Source organism: Siphateles boraxobius, unplaced genomic scaffold (genome assembly GCF_051911475.1).
Source record: "Siphateles boraxobius isolate OS27281-9 unplaced genomic scaffold, OSU_SipBor_1 8, whole genome shotgun sequence".
NCBI classification, from domain to species: Eukaryota; Metazoa; Chordata; class Actinopteri; order Cypriniformes; family Leuciscidae; genus Siphateles; species Siphateles boraxobius.
In genome coordinates, this window is record NW_027509208.1 from 11627501 (window position 1) to 11646324 (window position 18824).

The window sequence follows — 18824 nt, forward strand, 5'->3', positions numbered from 1 at the left end:
TTTGTATTACCATAGTTTTTCGACAAATATCATGATTAAATGGTGTAAAACATATCTAAAATGTATAATAAAAAATGACAAAAACAAACAAGCAAACATACCTCTCTGAAAAGTCCTGTGAAATCTTGGTAACATTCTTAAGTTAAATATAAAGACGCCATCCTTAATATTTATACCTGGGCAGATGAAAGTCACGGTTATGGTAAGGGGTGTGACATTTCCTGAACACGCGGTACCAATCACAACAAACTGGGCCAGCTAACCAATCACAGCACATTTTTTGGAAGGAGGGGCTTCATCGAAACAGGAACTACTGATAAGTGAGATAGGTGCTGTAATGTAACATATGTGAAAAATAATGTGTTTTTTGAACAATCAAGCATGAAACCATATAACGCATCAAACTAAATCAAGACTTCGTAAAAGGACATTATAAGACCCCTTTAAAGGATATATATTTAAATTATGATTTATTATTATATAAAGCAACTGGATCGCAGGTGATGAATTAATAAGAATAGGTTTATATTCTGAGATACCATTTAGTGAATTTGCCCTTATTATTAGTTATTTTATCAGAGAGGAACACATTGCATTGCTTCATTGCACCCCACAGCAGGGAAACACTGAGATGAATCCAAAAGGAACCACTAGAGCAGGACCTGGAGGGTGTTTCTGTAAATGAGGACTGAGTCTGCTTTTAACTCTTGTGTTTCACACTACTAAGATTTTATTTTTGTTGCTAGTAGAGTCTGGTCACAGTGGCAGCACAACACCTAAGAGACAAAAAGAGAGTGAGCGAAAAAGACAGTGAGAGAGACTGTAAACAAGACAGCTAAAGAGACGAGAGCAGAAGAAACAACGAGAGAAAATTATCGATTTTCTTATTTCAGAAGAACTGAAGACCTAATGATGATACATTCAATAACTCATTAGCAGAAGAGAGGGAGAGAGAGTGTAAAGGTTGAGATTTTTTTTATTAGTTTAACTAAATAGGAGAGAGGAGCGCAAACTAATCAATGGCTTTCTGGCTTTTTCTTTTTTTGGACCTCAGCGGGACCCCAATCCAGCTATGCCCAGACCGAACTATAGCCAAATACAAATAATTCTGAGTATGACAGCATGAGTAAAGACACAAATCAAGAAAGAGACTGGAGATGGAGGTTGTGACAGTGTAAAGAAGGAGAGATGGTTTTACAGGGCTATAGAGAGTGAGGGAATAAAGCAAAAGTGGGAAATCTAAAGCAAACGTGACTAGATAAAGATGGTTTTTCAAGATGAACGTGATGCTTGTGATGTCATGAAATATGGCTTGATTTATAAACATAATTCTACTTGCTTAATGTTTTAAATATTCAATAAAGCACAAACACCACACACTAATATCGATACAAAGTAGAAGGCATGCACACACAGGCGTATTAAATGTGTGATCACACTTATAGTGTCTATATACACAAGCAGAGTAAAACAGGTTCAGCCTCCAGCAACACGGAACACACAAATATAGAACAACCTCATCAAAGACATTCAGCCCTATGGTGAACATTGCACCCTAGGAGCCAACAGGCCTTCTCTTTCCCTTCAGCTGAAGTTCCTGACAGGGCAGCACTCACGATTTGCAGTTCTGTCTATCACAAACTCACTTTCCCTGGAAAGCGTGGTCTGTTTGGGGTGTTGGGCTCAGAACAGGTGGCCATCTGCGGGGGCAGTCTCGCTATCCGCTCTATCCTCTCAAAAACAGATACACCCTGTCAGCCTTATCAGGCTACCCAGAGGCTCTCTGCACATGTCATAATAGTAAAATTTGCTCATTTGAGATGCCGAAAATATTCATCTCCAATAAAAGCGACGGCTTGTGCTTGAAGCAATTGACAGATCTAAAGAAACACATTGCCTGTTGGGCCAAGTGTTTATTCACACTGATTGAAATATGTTCGCGCAAAACAGTCAGACAAAGCTCTTAAAACACACTATTCTCAAGAAAAAAAATGAATGATAGTAAATGATGTGTTAAGTCTAATCACACATAACACTGCTGTAAATCACTTGGGGTATTTTTAGCAAGATAAATAGCTCCACTCATCTATTTCTCAATGATTCCCCCACAAGATTTCATTGGATAGTTCTGTTATCATTTTCTCACTCTCATGTTGTTGGTAAACAATCAGTTTTGGTTATCATTGACTTTTATCATTGAACATTTCTCCAAATATCTTATTTTTTATGTTCCACAGAAGAAGGAAAGTCATGCAGGTTTGCAATGACATGAGGGTGAGTAAATGATGATTAGGATGATATGAATTTTTTAACTATTCTTTTAAAGTTCTAAAATCCTATTCCTAATTATTTTATAGCAACATAACAATATTAATATTACAAAACTGCACATATTGCACATGGTAAATACCAAGTTCTGCCATGAAACTCTGGTGCAGGGCAATGAGCTGCAGCTCAACATTCAAACAAACAGTGGTAGTGTTGCTGTTAGCAGTCTGCAGCACACTTTCAGAAACCATCCAACTTCCCCAGCTCCACCTGTATAGATCTGCTACGGTGGTTATTTCATGTATGTTACATGTGAAGCAGGAGCAGCATGTCTTACATACAGCAGCATGTGAATGTATTGGCAGTTGCAAGTCTTGGTACTTGCTCTGCAGCAGCGAAGCAGATCTATTCTGCCAAGACCAAATACATTAACATTGCCATATCCATAACCATTACCATCCCAATCACTCTGAGAGTTGTCATGACAGAACTTCAGGTCAGTGTGTTAAGTTTATAGAAAAAAAAATACTTTACAAGATTTAATTCATTAACATTAGTTAATGCATTAGGTATCATAACAATGAACCGCAGTTTTTTTTACGCATTTATTAATCTATTTTTATGTTTGCTTATAAATATAGTATTGTTCAATGTTAATTCTTGTTTGTTCATGATAAATAATGTTAATTTATAAAAACAGAAATGTTAAAAAAAATATATTGGTACAGTACATGTAGAACTGACCATTAATAATAAACACTGTAAAAGTACTGTTCATTGTTATTTCATGAAACCTATTGCATTTACCAAAGTTAACATACAACAAAACTGTAAAGGGTTACCCCCACTTCAAATGGTTCCCCGATTTGTTCCTTTATGCACTGTATTTTCCATGGCCAAAAGTATTTTGTCACCAATACGTGTTCAGCTCCATCCATAAAATAAAATTATGTCTGGATGCAAGCTTCCTATTGAATTCACCATTTTAATCACCAAACCACAGAAGTGCCACACTTATACACACACATAAAATAAAAACCCTTATTAGACTGTAAAATGACAGGTTGCACACATACATACAATAAAAAAATACAAAATCCAGCTCCCACACACCCCACACACTCAACCATCCTAAATTTAAGGCTTCAAAAGAATTCGGAGTATGTGTTCAGAGTTTACAAAATATCGATATTCATAAATATTCAGGACACCTTTTCTTCTCTGTCTCGCAGGGACTTTTAGTCTGTCTTAGATCTCAGACGGGGATGGAAGAGAAAGAGAGAAAGAGAGAGCAGCTGGTGCAATGATGATGAGCACATGTTCATTTTATCATTTTGTGTCAATGTGACAAGACAAAGTTTACTGCTGTCAGTTGTTTACTTACTAAAACTGCAACTTGAGACACAATCAAAAGGAAATTGTTGATATTTCTGTGGCTGGTCCATAAATCATATCCACACATGCACAAAAAAAAAAAAAAAAATTCATACAGCTGATTTACATTAAACATTCAAATTGAAAAACTGTCGCGTTTGATTTTAAATTCGAAAGCTGCACACAATTGCAATTGTTTTTATTTATTTACACACAATTTCTGAAATAACAGATTTTTACTAAACTTTAAATACCAAAAAAATGCATAAACACAAAATTCTAATGCTTCAAGTCTCTGATGAATTTATTTGTGAAAAAAAGTGTTGATATACAAACTAATCACCGGATGGAAAATGGCATTGAGAACTGAAAGTCTCAATGTCCCCTTGCAAAGACACTGGTACACATAGACACAGTTATGAAGGTACAGACACACATACACACACCTAATACCCTCTTCAACGTTCACGTCTGCGGTTATAACTCAGTTAACATTATAGGATTTATGTGCATTTGTTTATACACATAAGCCAATGTGTCCTGAAAAGCATTTTCAAAGGCAATAGTTTTCTTCACTTCCCAAACATAATTATGAAAACACACCATTTCCATTTATTAACCTGCTTGTTCTGAGCTGCAGTGAATACAGATCCATTTCAAGGGGAGACATTTTAATGACCTCATTTTTGGTCCAAGAGGCAGAAGAGCAATAATAACAACAATACAACTGCTCAGAACTTTATAGGGATCAATGTAAAATATTCTCTTTTTTCCTACTTTCTTGTTCAGGTGTGTTGATATTTTCCCCGACAGCTCTACACTTGGCTAATATCTGCTTTTGCACCGCTAGCAACAGCCCACAGAGACAATCACAGCTCAGTCTGCACCCAAGCGCAACCACATAATAGAACAGACAGCAGGCGAAGGAGAAAACAACAGACAAGAATGCATGAGCAGTGGTAGATAGCAGGAATGCCTCTTCGTTTCACTGCTTTCTGTCTAAATTAAAGTATAATCTCCACAGCCTACTACAGTGTTTTAATGGGGCACATATTTTACACTGAAAGAAAATATGAAAGAAAATAAAACAAAAATGGAAACATGCTGTATTGTTATTACCATGGTGTTCCGTTAAGTTTCATATTACTACCTAATTTCTTTGATTTCCAAGCATAAAGGTGCTCCACTGCCCAATGCTTTAAGATAATGTTTAAGGAAACAAAATAGCAATGCTAACATTAACATTATCAACAGAGAGGATACAGTAATTTACACACCTATCTCTTCTAAACATACATATATTCCTGGGTGCAATGCGAGAAAGGCAAAATAAATATAGTTTTTTTTTATTATTATTATTTATTTATCAAGGACGCATTAAAAAGTGACAGTACTGTATTCATCAAAAAATTCTGAGTCAGCATCACAGTTTCAAAATCACAAAAATATTAAGCAAAGCAAGTGTTTTCAACATTAATAATAATGAGAAATGTTTCTTGAGCAGCAAATCAGCATATTAGAATTATTTCTGAATGATCATGTGACACTGAAGACTGGGGTAATGACGTCTGAAAATACAGCTTTGCCATCACAGGAAAAAATACGATTTTACAATTTATTAAATCAGAAAACGGTTATTTTTAACTGTAATAATATTGGTGAGCATAAGAGGCCAAGCACGTGCACTTTTGAACTGTCATGTACATAATACATTAAATTGTTCGTTTGGGACCTTGACACATTTTATTTTCTTAAAATATGAATGTTTATCATTAACTCTATCTGGCAAAATCAGAGACAGATTTCAAAAAAGCATTATATTGCGTTTTTCCAAGTATAGGAAGTTGTCATTTCCGTGTTGAATGGAAAGCATCATTCAGCTATTTTTCTTTATCTGTAGGATGACAACATTCAGCTATATTGACATGGTGTTGTGTAATTCAACAGCTGTGCACAAGGTCAAGTTTCACTGGTGTTGTTGTGTCAGACTCAGACTATAGATATATAGCATGCAGATGCAACTGTGTTTGTAATCTATTGTCTGGAGACTAATCCTCCATGTTTGAGCAGGAACTGGGGAGTATTGATTTGACTGAGTGCGATTGACAGATGTGATGTGTTACAGGCAACAGCTATTTTTTACAGTGACATTGTTACATAAGAAACAGCTGGTCAATAAGTCGATTGAGAGAAAGGTGACGTCATAGAAGCCATGTGGTGTTTCCAGCAGTTAGTCCCAAATTGTCGTGAGACACATAGTACATCTAACGGTTTTACAAGAGATTATCAGTTTATATGACTAAATAACTGAGAACTCGGTCAAAGTGTACACTGATTACAGATTATAGACAAGGATACAGTGAGCTCCAAAACAAAACCAAATGTAAGCAAATTCTAATTTTTCTATTTTGTATAATGAGTATATTTGTCTTGTCTTCCAATCAAACTATCAATATATATATAAATATATATATATAAATAAATAAAAAAAATATATATATAAATATATATATATATATTAAACAAAATTGTATGTAAAACATAAAATACATTTATCTAATATATAAAGATATTTGTTTTAACAGAATAAATCTTGAATTGCTCCCACACTAAATAAGTAAAAATTAATTCTTGAATACTTCCAATAATAAATGTCAATGTTAAAAATGTATGTTTTAAATCAATAATAGGTTTTAAATAAAAAAGTTATTTACTACATTCACATTACTAAATTACTAAACTTCAGTTCAGATTTTCACACATGTAATGATGATATAATTTGTAATTAAACATTTTTGTTTTAAATTAGATAAACGCAAAATAAAAGCTTTTTTTTTAACCAGAGGTCTAAGAGTAAGTGTACACAACAATGATGAGCTAAAAACAGAAACGATTTTTCATTGCTTTTTCTGCGTACAGATGATAACGTTTTCAAAACGGATCCACGAAAACGATAAAAAAAATCCTTTATTATTCATATCAGGCCAGTTGGTGATGTCACTTTGTAAAGAAACACTATGCGTGGACAGACTAAACATAGTACTCATGCGCATGACGGCACAGTTTTCACAAATTCACGGTTTTGCTAAAACATACACTTTGAAATCCGTTTGCAAAAGCTTGCATTCATAGGCCCCCAAAACGCAATAGCTGTGTAAATTAAAGGCCAAAACGCATTAAAAAGTCTTTTGGAACTCATATCTTTACATAAGCAGAATGTCACAGGACACTTTTGATATCCATAAAGCCATGTATGACTGTTCTCAACTTGAAATTACATAACTCACTACTAGAGCAATTAGACTGCAGGAGAACTTAAATCATCTATTGACCAAATTCAATTCATTTCCCTTTGTCATTTTCCCTGCCTCACTGATTAAAACCATTCCTCATTAGCCATATGCTAAATGAGCTTTAATTAAAGACGACAAAGGGGTGACTGCTGTCTCTGAAAGCGACACAGAGCAGCTTGCCCTCCACAACGCCTCTCTCTTTTTCTGACTCTCTCTCTCATCTTATCCTTTCAACTTTTTTTTCTCCGGCAACAGCTTGAGGAATCTGGCATAAAAAAGCAAAGAGTGAATACACACAGGCAGGTGAATGCAAGATAGGGAAAGTTTTCTTACTCAGGATGAAATTGAATGCGGCAAGGGTTCAATATGCTTATTGTCATGGCAAATAAAATGCTTTCTGAATTCCAATTTCACCTTGTGCCTACAAGAAAGAGAAGGAGGGAGAGTTGGGGAGAAACAGAGCGATAGAGAGAAAGAGAAGGAAGGAGTGAGTGAAATCTTGAATAGGGATCTCTTTGCAGAGTTATTCCCCACTGATGTGTGATGAATGACTCTGTGGCAGATGTGAAATAGGCTCCATTAAAATGCCTCATTTCAGCAGTAGAGTGTGGCGACTGTCTAAACATCACCTGAGATATCAACACATCTTTCCTGCACTGTTAGACGCAATGCATGAGGAGAACACCAACAAACAAACAGTTATGAAATCACAAGCTGATTGGACTTGATTGATTTATGAAGGAGACGATGATGGGGAGTTTTCACGGTTTGTTTTAGAACCTTGACATAGCAACATTATCTCAACCATTGGCATGAGTTTGAGACAGGGCTATAGAATGACCAGTGACAGAATGGAGGAATACTCTGACTGTAAACCTAGCTTTTTTGTAGTATATGACTCAGTAGCTATGTTTACATGCATACAGATAATCTAAAATTGGACTAATTGCTCAATCGAACTGAAAAGCCTTCATGTAAACACCTCAGTCAGTGTGATTGAAATAGTTCCAAATTATATTTCGGATTGGAAGGGACCTAAAATATTCAAAAATACTTTGCACACACGCACAGTGGTGTGATGCTTAGCCTTTTTCAAATCTTAATGTGTAGTAATTATTTTTTACTACTTATTTATTATGACGTATAGATACTGGTCAGTGGAGGAAAGTGAATACTGAATATTGAATAGATATTTTCTTAAAAAATCCTGGCGTGTCAGCTTTCTTTTTGGATATGAATTGGATTGCAAAGTTTAGGATTCACACAAGCAGAACTTTTATTATCTGAAATCGAATTGAATTCATTTGTATCTACAAAAATGAGTGCATATAAACTAGCCTAAGTAATTCTCTTGGGGGTATATTGTATGTGGTGTATGGAATAGTCTACACATTCAAATATATATTGATGACAAATGCGAGCACCAATGAGGTCTGAGTAAACAAATAGAAGTTTTAATTTGCGTTAATCGTTATGAATAACTTTGTGTGAATAACTTCATTTTCAGTATGTATTTTCACAGTAAGCAATCAGTTGACTCCAGAAGACTTGAATAATAATCACGAATATGGACTACTTTTATGGTATTTTTGGAAGCTTTAGTGACAGATGAAAAAATGATTGATAGACACTTATTTGGAATGGAATTAAATAACAAGTACTTTGGGTGTCTTGTTCATTATATTTATATTTAAAACCAACAGAACTTAAGTTTATTAGCAGCACCGTGCACGAGCGTGAATCCAGTGAATCCCGTGATATCCGTCTTTGATCTCGCAGGTGTCAGATCCACTGAGTGAAGAGAAAACTGTCCCTCTTGCCTGCAGTTTTTTCGCTCCCCTCACTGCAGCCGCCTAGTCTCGACTACATTTCAGGCGAGGCAAGGCGCATCTCAAACAAGTCTAATGTCTGATGCCAATTTGGTAGACATCACCCAACCCTATTTTATATCATCCTTTCATTCCACATCCTTGAATGGATGAAAACATACAGGTTTAAAACAACGTTAGGGTGAGTAAATTAATAGATTTTGATTTTGAGGTAACTATTCCCACCATATTGCTCCTGCAAGCCATCATCACTTTTTATTTATTCATTAATTTTGGAATATGGCTAAAAAGTATAATTAAGAAATTGTATGTGTTTTTATATAAATAGCATAACAATGTAGGTCTAAAAAAAGGTAAAAAAATTAAGCTAATATTAAAAAATTCTACTTTTAAAAAAGGCATCACCAAAAAACAAAAAACTGAGAGCCTCTGGGTTATATAATTTCTCCATGACCTGAGGAATCTGGAATCTAAACTCAGTTAGACTGATTCATTACACATATTTAGGAACCTCCACCAGTGTGCTGTAACTCAGCCAGTCATATTCTGTAATAAACACAAGCAGACAAGCACTCGCTCATTAATGATGAATATCCAGCATGTCCTGTGTGAGCCTGTTCAGTAAGCAATTTAGAGACCGCAGGCACTCTGGAATGCTGGGTAATTAACAGCATTGCCAAGAGATGTGCAGCTTGGGATGAGCCAGTTGCAATCAGATTCATAAACATAAAACACCCACCCAATCTTCTGCACACATTGACAAAAACATCAATCAGATGCATCAGAACACAGACAAATACAGTCCCATGAGAGAATATCATATAGATTACAGCTTCCTCATTTATAAACACTGCTCCACCCAGAAGTCCTCGGTAATGCCATTATGGACCACAGAGGTCAGAAAAGACCTTGGATTAGGGCATTTGCAGAACAAACAAACAAATGAACTAGTAGCAAGTCAAACAAAAACACATGTACTACAAAAGAGTGAGAAATGACTGTAAAAAGACAAGAATAAAGTAAGTTACACCCACTGAACTCCTCCCAGACAACAAAATGTATTTGGGCCAGATTTGGGCCAGGTCTTCATTAGCATTTGGCGCAGATCCACTAAACGGACCTGGGCCGGGCTCATTCTTTCCAACGGCCCAACACGGGAACAGGTTTGAATTACGGATCAGAGACAGATCTGGGCCAGAACTGGTCACAACACCGTTTGCAGCTAAAAACAGAAAACTTTTTATGGGTATATGCATTTACACGACAACGGCTTTCAGTCTGTTCAGTCTACAGACGCACAGTGTTTCTTTACAGAGTGACATTGCCTGGCATGTATAATACAGCATTTTTTGTTGTTTTCGTGGATCCGTTTGAATGGGGATTGTTTTGACAACATTGTCGTCTGTACGTGAAAAATGCAAAGGAAAAACTTTTCCATTTTTAGTACATCGTTGTCATGTAAATGTACCCTAAGTGTCCAAACATTCAAAGATGGCAACAACTGCCATTCAGATCTCCAGGTAATATAGACCTCATCGAGACAGACGACCAAACCCTTCCAGAGAACATTTTAAACTGAACATGTCTGTCCAACGCTATCTCATGACCAATTCGTACGAATTTTACAAGATGGCTAATTTGTACGAATTCATAAGACCTCACTTGTTCGAATTAGTAAGATTTTTGCTAAATCGTACATATTTTAGGAGTTGCCCAATTTGTATGAATTCATAGGAATGACTTACCCCTGACCCCGCCCCTAAACCTAACCATCACGTGGGTTTAGACAATTCGTATGAATTAGCCACCTTTTAATCACTTGTACGAATTCGTACAAATCAGTCGTGAGATACATGTAAGACATGTTCAGTTGAAAATGTTCTCTAGAAGTTTTTTTTTCTTTTCTTTTTTCAAATGAAAGCATTGCTCCAGGACATGATCGGAGGCGGAGCAGTATCATTAGATCCCGCAGCCTTTTGGTGCATGATCAACGGCCTTTGATGCCTTCCGATACACTTGTGTCCGACTCTCCATTCAGCACAAAAAAAGGTTCTCAACCTTCGTCAAAAGGAATAATTGTCAAACTAGCATTCTGTAATTTAACCCAGAGCAGCACCACGCAGGGGACAATGCTCTGATTAAATACATTATTCATGATACACTCAAGCTAGACGTACAGATGGCATGGGAGAGAGAGAGAGAGAGAGAGAGAGAGAGAGAGAGAGAGAGAGAGAGATAATGCATTGTCAAGTTCAGTGAACATCCTATGCCTGTTGCTTTGAGGCTCATTGTTTAAAGTCTCTTTAAACAAACCTCTGCACTGACTGGGTGGAGTGCGAGCACTTTTATAAGACAATGAGAACAGGTGTTGAGGTATTCACATGCGACAAGTATGCATGTAGACAGCTCTTTGACTAAGAGGAAGAATTACACAGTCAACAGTTATTGCACAGGTGCGATCATTTCGAGTAGTGCTTGAAGACTTCTTTGATTAGTTGGCTGATGGATTCACATAACTAAACTCTGCACTTAGGCACTGTGAGCTACTCCAGCACGTTTAGGTAGGACTGGGTGATTTTAATTTTCCTATTTACCCCAGAAAGAGAGAGTAAAATATATTAAATAAATATACAATCAGGAGGTGATGCAGCGACTGACACAAGTTTGCCATCACAGGAATATATTACAATGTATTTTAAAATGTTTGTAATTGTAATTGTGATAATATTATAATAATAATGAAATAATAATATTTCATAATACCATTGTTTTTGACTATCGATCACAAATCAGACTTGGCATCCGACATCTGCACTATCCTAAACTTTTCAATGGTGGTATAATGGTAATATAATGATTATATAAAATATATTATTTATGAATGAAAATATATTATTTATATTATTTATTAGTTTTAATAATTATTATAATAAATCCACCCCTGTGACATTAACATGCCTGTAGTTTAAGAAACACATGTCAAAAGAGCCTCTGTGACTGATGACGCTCTAGTCTAAAGCAGGATAAAAAGAACATTCAGAAGCGTTGACCTTCCTCTAAACAAGACACTGCTAATATAGATCATAGAGCTTATATAAGCTCATCATGTATGTAAATGTATGTGTAACAAATCAAAGAAAGCTTTTGTTTAATGACCGTGGCTGTTTTTTATCAGTTACGTAAGCATGCCTCCAAGGATAGCAAGGTATGTGCAGAATCTATATGGTTTCTCTTAGCATTCTAGCCCTTTAAAGTCTTTATATGTCTGCTCAGTTACAGAGAGGTGAATTATGATAAATTATGCTATTTTTGTTTTGATGTTTATAGTGGGCTCTTTTATCTCTGTCAGATGGATGACTCAAAAAGAGAGAGGGAGAGAAGGAATAAGTGAGTCCCTGGGGGAGAAGGGATGTTTTTCCTTCCTTCCTCTTTCTGCCCCTCACTTACATTTTTCTGCGCTTCCCTGTTTTACTCCTTTCTTGCTCACTCCAAGGCTCGTTTCACAACACACGTTAAAGCGGTGGATATTTATTTTCCCATCCAAAATAACAGGTTACAGGTCACACTGCCCCTGTTGACAATGTGGTTCTGCTCAGCAGAAAGGTATGTCAGAGAAGAGTATGTAGTTTTGATGTGTGTAGTGTATATAAAATACAGCGAGATGCGGTATAAACATATCGATTAATACAAATTTTTGTAAAAAGCTAAATTAAATAATGGAGCATATTAATCACAGATTCTTGGAACATAGATATCATTAAAGGGCACCTATTATGCAAAATTATGCACTTTTACATGGTGTTTGAACATGTGTGTTGGCAGTATGTGAGCAAAACCACCCTAGAATGATAAAAATCCACCAAGTGTTTTTTTTACAATCTCAATAAATCATAAGCACTGTCTCAGAACGAGCTGTTCTAAGATTCGGCTCAGTGTGACGTAGAATTGAGCAAGCCCCACCGACGTGGTTTGATTGACACTGTGGTTTTGGCATAGACCCCGCCCTCGGTGATCTGTTCACCATCCTCCATTGTTTCAATGACAGCCGGTGTTCTGACGATTTGTGCTGCCTTGTCGAAAATGTCTCCCAAGAAACATAACTGTTCTGTTGTGGGATGTAATAATGTTCATAGTAGTTTTCACTTACTTCCGACATCAGAGCCACTGAAAACGCAGTGGATGGATTTTATTTAGGAAGGAAAGGCACCACTTAAACTTCCAAAATACATTTATGTTTGCGCGAATAATTTTCTGACAGAGTGTTTTGTGAACGAGGGTCAATTCAAAGCAGGTCTTGCTTCAAAGTTAATCCTCAAGTGTGGATTGTTGCCTACTGGTCGCGATCCAACGTCACTTTGTAACGCAAAGTTGAGATGTTGCCCAGAGAGAAAAACATTGGATGTCGGATGAAAAGATGCACGAGAGACGAGAGTTGTCATATTTTCCCCGCGTTTAATAAAACCACTCAAACGTCACACTTGTCCGCATACATGGGGATCGACCGAGAAAAAGTACACAAAAACAAACATCCAACTCTGGTCACAATAGAAAAAAGTAAATAAAAGAAAGAATACAAAGAGAGTCGGCAGAGCGGTTATCTCCTCTCCTCACTTGTCAAAATCTAACTGACACTTTACACACATGCGCAGTTCTAATTTTAACTCAGATTGCCATAAAACACAAAGTGACCGTTACAACCTCCAGTAGAAGTAAGTGTATTTTATGATTTTTGAGCAAATAGTCATTTCAGTTGATGTCAGGCAATTCCACAACAAATGCGTCTAAAGTTGTTGTCGTCGTCGTAGGATGTCTGTGTAATAATTTAAACCTTGTTTGTATAGTATGTAACCACACGTTTATAAATATATATCTTTAAAGATATTGTATTAAAAACTGTGCATGTTTTCTGTAAAGACAAGACATCAAAATTGCTGTTTCATCCGTCTTGTAACCCTCCATACAACAAACAGCATCAGACAGTTTTATGTCACGTATAATTTTTTGCAACAATTACAAATGTAAATAAATGAATACCTGTTCTATCTCCCTGCAGCATATATTTTCTTGTTCTGTAGTCATTTTTTCACATTTGCCCCATAAGCACCTGTACGACAAGTAATGTAAACATGACGCAACAGGTCCCTCGCAAAATTTAATTTCGTTTGTACGTAGCAAACGTTATCACAGTATTTGTGTTTGTAGTTTCAAAAAAATTGCGCCGACGTTATCACAGTTTGTGTGTGTCTGTGTGTGTGTTGTACATCCATAATTGCAAAGGGGACGCGATTACAACTCTATAAGTACATACATGTATCAAATAACCATTCCGAAACGTCCTGGTCCATTCTCATTTGTGTTTCTTCTGCCGGAGTCTCTTCATCATCTGGGTCTGATTCCGGTTCAAAGATGTACGGCTGAATGCCATACAAAACAGCGGGTCTCTCACTCACAAGGGGGAAATTCACCTGCTGTTAGCATTCCATTGACTCCCGTTCATTTTGGCGTCACTTTGACAGCGAATAACTTTACATCTGAGGCGTCCAAAGACTTCATTTGTCCATTATTTATTTCTAAATAAACACGAAAATGTATAAAAGGCTCCATTACTTTGTATGTTACGTTATGGCCCCTTAGAAGCCGTTTTTGTTAAAAACAGGCTAACGATTGCGTCATAACCACGTGACTTTATGTCGACAATAGAGACATTACCGTATAGACAGGAGGAGAAGCTCGCAGGCAATCTTTTACTGTCTATGAGGCAATCGGGGGGAAATAGAGGCATAAAGTCAAGGGTGAAGCCCATAGATAAAGAGTCCATAAAAACAACGGGACAAAATATTTCAAAAACGTTTTTGAGGAATTAGGTGATTCAGATTTGTTTTGCCACAGCTACTAGAAGATGTACATTTTTCAGACTGTCGCCACGCTCAGTTTGAGCCTGCGCAGTCGCTCAGCCATCAGGCAGGAGGTGCAATAATCGGGGTTCAGTCTTCTCCGTTGAAATCAATGGGGTCACTGTGTCCATTTCTTTTACTGTCTATGCTCACTCACTCTCAGCCATTCTGCTTCTACCGACTCTTTATTGCCATAGGTTTGCAAGTTATGCCCTCATTCAAAGGCCTGGCGGGGATATGCAGCTCATTTACATTTCAGGTGGTACACAGCAAAACAGCTCTTTTTAAAACAGGCCCCAAAAAGGATATTTCAAATGGTTATAATAAATTAATTGTGGTGTATTTTGTGCTGAAACTTCACAAATACATTCTGGGGACACCCCAGACCAATATTACATCTTGTAAAAAGGGGCACAATAGGTGCCCTTTAAACGGACAGTTCTCCCAAAAATGAAAATTCTCTAATTTACTCACCCTCAAGTTGTTCAAGCTGTGTGAATTTATTTTTCCTGCTTAACACAAATAATTTAATAAAAAAATTAAAAATGAAAAAGAACATTAAAAAAATGTCGGGAGCAAAGCAGTTGATTGGCCCATTGACTTCAACTCTTTTTTTCTCCATTCTATGAAAGTCAATGGGGTCCATGAAGTCTTTGGTTACTGACATTCTTCCAAATATCTTCTTTTGTGTTTAGCAGAAGAAAGAAAATCATTACGGTTTGGAGCAACTTGAGGGTTAGTAAATGATGACAGATTTTTCATTTTTGGGTGAACTATCCCTTTAAGGCTTGATGCAAGTCCCACACAATGACTGATACAAAAACATCCCCTCCTTGTCAGTAAATCTGACTGAATCCAGAGTTTATATAGCTACAATGTTTTATATAAATTAGTTTCCATGCTCATCAAACTTATAACAATTCTCAATGGCTAACTTCTGATATTTTTACAATTTATTGCATTAATAAATTATTAAAAGTTATTCTCAATGTAGTTTGACAAGCTACACCAAGTGTTAATAGAGGTGGCGGTAATGCACACTAAAAACTTGTTTGCCAACCGCCATTAGAAGTCACAAGGAGAAGAAGTGACTTTGTTCTGAACCAGAACCACAGGCCTAGATGTGAGACCTGGATGTTTATGCTTTGTGTGTTTTAAGGTAGACTAACGTATTGGCAATGATTTGCCTTCTTTGCTATATTGTTGAATCCTTGAACAATTTGTCTGATGCTAGACAAATTGTGTTTTGTTAAATACTTTATTCAGTTGGTGCTGTTTAGTTTTGCACTTCCAGCCAATGAAATCGCTTTATTGGCAACTATTTCAATTGCTTGGTATTACCAAGTTGGTGTGCTGATACACTGCTTCAGCCTGGCACTACAGTGTTAAACAGGCCTTGCTTGTGTTTTATGTTATCCTCTCATCTTGCCCTGCATTCTCCAAGCTTTTTTATCTAATGTTTGACCTGCTTCTTGCTCTCTTTTACCGGATTTTATCTTTTCGAGCCTTGCCAGCTACCTCTTTCTCAGTGTGTTTCCCATGTGATGTGTGGTAAAGGCTCTAGTATGTAGTGTAAATGTCAGGGACTGAAGGATACTGAAGAGACACCGAAAGGAACAGTGAGGTGGAGCGAATGACATTTTGAATGCGTCCCACGAGAGAACTCTGACGGACAGGAACATGTTCACTCAGCAACATTACGCAACACACACACACAGCCCCCAAAAAAGAAAAAAATTATTTGAGCAACAGAGGAAATAAGGTAAAAGAAGGTATGGAATAAATAGCTTAAAAGAAAACATTGAAAAAGTTAAGAGAGATAATAAGACTGAGAGATAAGAGAAAACTTATCAGGAATGTGTTCAAATGGAATAGAGGGAGAAAGAAAAAACAGAGGAATACAGGAAATAGATAAAAAGGAGATGTTGAGAGAGAGAACAGACTGTTCAGAGGGATGGTGACTTATCTGATGGCAGACTTTTCCCCTGTCTGTGACTTCTTACAAAGCAAACAATTTTGTTTCAGTGTAGAGATTCATTGCTTTTGACTGTAGTGGTGCTTTGATTTGATTCTTTTTTAAATTGGCATTTAAGTTGATTTTGATGATAATTTGATCATTTTGATAGTTAGAGTTCTAGTTTCATGTTCTTATAATCCAAATTATGGACATTTAATTGGATAAACTCTTTCCCTGTTTCTATTCACTTCTATTTCAATTTCATTAGTTAAGTAGTCTGAGGTATTATTTAAGGTCGCATCTCATGCTTTACTTGTGTATGAAAATGTGAATGAATGTTGTCTACAAGATAAGTGTTGTATGTAAACATGTAATGCATCAAACTTCTTACTAGCCAAAAGGGAGATCAATAATGTATTACAGTAAGCAATCTGGATGCACTGGTGTGTTAATAATAAACCTGATATTAGTCAGATTTCATTTTGTCAGGAAAAAAAAATGCATTTGGCTGATTTATGTATTTTTTTATGAAAACTGCATAAAAATGATCAGTTCATGGGTTTATGTAGAAGATATATATCTCATATATATAGTGTTTTGAGGTTAATGAGTTAAGTCTTTAAGTGGTGTCTGTACACTCTAAAAAATGCTGGGTTGTTTAAACCCATGTTTGGGTCAAAAATAGACTGTAGCCAACTTTTGGTTTAAATTTTGAAATAATTATTTTTAAACGCAACTGTTGGGTTTGTCCACATTTGACCCAAACATGGGTTGAAACAACCCAGCATTTTTTGCAGAGTGTATGCTGTGAGAATATATATATCTCACACACATACACACTAAAGACTTTTTTTGTGCAAGAGGGTCTTAGTTTAACATGAAGGATTCCCCTTTATGCATGAAGTCTCTTCAAAGCTGTCCGAGAACAGGGTCAGTCTACATATGTGACCTTCGACACCAGCCTTCACCCTCGTGAACCCCTCATAGATGTGTGTGTGTGTGTGTGTGTGTGTGTGTGTGTGTGTGTGTGTGTGTGTGTGTGTGTGTGTGTGTGTGTGTGTGTGTGTGTGTGTGTGTGTGTGTGTGTGTGTGTGTGTGTGTGTGTGTGTGTGTGTGTGTGTGTGTGTGTGTGTGTGTGTGTGTGTGTGTGTGTGTGTGTGTGTGTGTGTGTGTATGTGGGATAGTACTATTTGGAGTAAGTGTGAAAAGGTGTTCCTGTCTTTTTTCCCCTCTCTCATCTCTCTGATGTTGTTTGTTCAAATTCTTCTCCATTCCTGCATCTCTCCACTGGCTCTTCCCCCCTGCATGCCACCCATGAAGCCCACTTGATCTTCTTTATGCTTTTCTCTGAGGAAAATTGTTTTGCTCTGCAGTCGCTTATAGCTCATAGACACAATTAAGACCTCAGTTACATTTACGTTTCATTTTAAGTTTTCTCAAGCGGCGTGGCCCAAAAATACAAGTAAAATACAAGAAGCACATGAGACATTTATTGACAGTCATTAAAAATAGCTATAAAAAGAGCTGTTAATTTATGTGGACAACTTGTCTTGTCAAATTCTTCCAAAACAAAATGATCTGAGCTATGTTTGAATTTCTGATTGCCGACATTGTTGTGAAACATTGTTGAGATTTCTTCTGAAACTTAGAGACCAATGTGAAATTACTTTTTATTTTTCAAGAGAAAAATCCAATAATTAGGGAGCTTATGTAATAATAATAATTAGGGAGCTTAACTCTCTACTGCTCTCTATTAAATCTCATTGCTGTCTAAGGAAAAACAGTTGAGATATTAAAAGGATTTCGTGATCTTTCTTTTATGAGTTGCTGTCTTTACTCTTAAGAGCTTTTTAAACTCCATTCATCCTTTTTCTGAACTTTTTCATTTCCGGATGTTCCCTGTTTTACTTTGAATCTCCCAAGGTACAAAGACTAGCATATACCATTTTAGAATTGATTTTGATTTCAGCACATGTGTTGAGGAGTAATAATTTGAACCCAGAACAGCATGCATTAGTCATGAATCTGGATTACTTTTATCTGATAATTTTATAGAAATAAAATGGCTTGTGCGACATTGACAGAAGCTCTTATCGGGTTATTTATAAAGCGCAACTACACAACAGGAAACAGATCAAGGGAGATCTGCTAGTTAGGTCCGCTAAAAGCTTTTTCCCATCTAGTGAACAAACATCTCTCTCTGTCCCAT